Source organism: Alexandromys fortis, unplaced genomic scaffold, assembly GCF_014885135.2.
Source record: "Alexandromys fortis isolate MF-2015 unplaced genomic scaffold, M_Fortis_MF-2015_v1.1 scaffold_25, whole genome shotgun sequence".
Classification (NCBI taxonomy): Eukaryota; Metazoa; Chordata; class Mammalia; order Rodentia; family Cricetidae; genus Alexandromys; species Alexandromys fortis.
Window position 1 is genome coordinate 5,409,698 of NW_026067904.1, and position 2,920 is coordinate 5,412,617.

Genomic DNA, 2,920 nt, shown 5'->3' on the forward strand with positions numbered 1-2,920 from the left:
TTCACCACTAAGTGGAGTAACTGTAGATGCTCTTAAAGCTAAAGCATGGTCTCTACAGAGTTGTGAGACATAAAATGTGAGATTAAGAGTGCAAATATGAGCTAGAAACATGGAGTCCCTACTTTCAATGTAAAGACACATGTCCTTACATGTTTTCACAGTGTGTTGAAAAGTCCAGGTTGTGAAAGCTGCCTAGTTTTCCACCTTTACCAAACAGACAAAAATACTAATGTGAATGTGTTTGGAAACAATCTTTTGAAATAAAGACAAAGGACAAGACCTCTAACCTAAGAAAAGAAGTAGGACGATAGGTTCTTTTCCTCATTTGCACAGTAGCCATCAAGAATGACACAGTAGTTCATGACCAGGAAGTTCATGACTAATCCTCTTCTTCAAAGGAAATAGATGGTCCTTGATGTCTGTCACCCTGGGAAGGCAATAGCACCAAAGATAGACATTCGGGGAAAGCTAGCCAAAATATACAAAACCCCAGCAGCTATCATCTTCGTATTTGGATTCAGAACCCACGTTGGTGGTATCAAAACAACTGGCTTTGGCATGACCTACGAGTCTCTAGATTATGCAGAATGAGCTCAAACATAGACTGGCAAAACGTGGCTTTTATGAGTAGAAAAAGACTCCTTGAAAACAGCGAAAGGAACACAAGAACAGAATGAAGAAGGTCAGGGGGCCCTCAAAGGCCAGCCAACGTTGGTGTTGGCAAAAAGCCAAAGGAGTAGATCTATGGCGACTTTACGTGCCATATCATGCAGACAATTTCCTAGAGAACAAATAAAGTAAAAGCTTAAAAGAAAAAAAAAAGAAGTAGGAAGATAAGGGAAGGAGCCCATCAGGTGGGACATACATGCACAACCCCCGTTTCTCCATTACAAATAAACCTGGACTCCTTGTTAGAAAAGATTGAGGGTCAAGGATGTTGCGCCCTTCTGTCTTCAGAACCAAGGACACATTAAACATAACTTTTCACATCAAGAACTAGGAAAACTACAACCCAAACGCGGAAAGAAAACAGATAAGAACATTGCCACAAATAGTATGTTTAAAAGCCTGACAAAGAGTTTAAAGCAGCTGCCATTGAATGTTTCGATTATGAGTTCTCTTGAAATAAATAAAAACATGTAAAACCCCAGCAAAGAAGAAAACATCGAAAAGAAATCAATGGAACAAAATATTAGAAATAAAAGACATGATTAACAGGCATGAAAGCTTAATACATGGATTCAGAAGCAGCAAAAAGAATCTGTATCTGAGGGCAGGTCAACAGAGTATGCCTTACTTGACCGAAGAGAAATGTACTACAAAGATTTGAGTATCAGAGATCTGGAATAATTTCTAAAGCTTTAGAATTTCCTAAAGAGTAGAGAGTAAAGAGTTGTTCAGAGAAATAGGGACAGGCATGTCCTTAAAGTAGGTGAGAGATGTAAGTAACGTAGATTAAAAATCTGAACCTATCCCAAATAGGAGGTCTGCAGCATCCTCTCATGACTTAGGAACCAGAGCTAAAAGAGTTACTAACTTCTGGGTTGCAGAGCACACTAAGGTATGCTTTCCTGTGTTACCTGAAACCCTGTTTATGAAATAAATTTTATAAGCCAGCATCAGTGTGAGTTAGTTGGCCCGGCTCTTCGCAGAAAAACTCAGAGAGAGCCAGTCTTCTCACTCCCCAGGCTAGAGACCTCGTTAAACTCTCAGTCTCTGCAGCACGAAATTCAAGGTGAATGGTGAACAGTCTGCACATCCCAATAAATCTCTCCGCTGACATAATAATCCAAATCAGATCAAATCAAACCAAATTTGGAAAAGTCCAGGTTTAATGGATGCCAGTGCTTCTGGGTGGCCTTCCAGCTCTCCAGGGATGGAGATGGAGAAGGGAGACCGGAAAACCATGTGTGTGGTCTCTTGGGAAGCAGTTTGAATAGCCTGTGAGAGTGGTCTTGAGCATCTCTGGAGAGGGGTCATCATTTGCTGGGCTTTCTTGAAGGTGGAGTCTGGACTGAGGCAACTCCCAAGGGAGGGGCCTAAGATGGAACTTTCCATCCAAACACTCCAGACTCTTTGGATACATGGATGCCAGGGGCTGGGGTGAAGCCTTAACCCAAACATTCCAGACTCTTTGGGTATAAGGATGTTAGGGGCTGAGGTGATGCTTCCAACCAAACAAATGGAAATTCCAACTTTAAAGAGTGAGAGAATACATTATTCATAACTTGAAAGTTAAAACAGCAAAATCTTCGGTAAAATTTTAAAGATAAGGAAACTTTCCATTCATTACCCAATGTCTCAATAATTTATTCATGATTTTTCTGAAGCTGACCTGTATTTATTCTTAGCATGTGAGAAACTGATTTCATCAGTACCATTAAAATAGTCTATTTGCACATTCCACCTGACTGTAACCAAATTGAAGGTTGGTTGAATGCCCATTTTACAGATCTGAGCAGTCTATTAGGGTTGTGTGTGTTGTAGCCCTAGTGCTTGGGAAGCTCAAGCAGGAGAAATCTGAGCTCTAGGATAGTATTGTTTAAAAAAATAAGCACCCCCACACCATTTTTAGTCTGAAAATAGTAGCAATAACAGCAACAACAAAAGGAAGAAACCATTACTGTCCATTGATGCAACTGAATTTTCCTTCCTGCTTCCTTTCTCCTTTAGTTTTTCATGACAGTTTTACTAGGATACTTATTCACTGTCGGCTACCTGCTCATGTCATCTGTCTCTGTCTTATGTTGACCTTGACCTGTTGTGCTCAGTATTGTCAAGATAAATTTCACTACAGAGGTGTGTGTCATTGTATTTACCTTTTTGTGTAATGCATCATAGTCTACCTCATCTACAATCTACGAATGCACAACTGCTGGGAGCCGGTCATGCCTACCAGGCAATCTACATTCTAGGTGAC

The 2,920-nt window shown here is 40.4% G+C and overlaps 1 pseudogene; it reads left to right on the forward strand.

Moving 5' to 3' along the window:
• The first annotated feature begins 369 nt into the window (after nt 1-369).
• On the forward strand, nt 370-740 carry LOC126497191 (40S ribosomal protein S24-like; annotated as a pseudogene).
• The last annotated feature ends 2,180 nt before the right edge of the window (nt 741-2,920 follow it).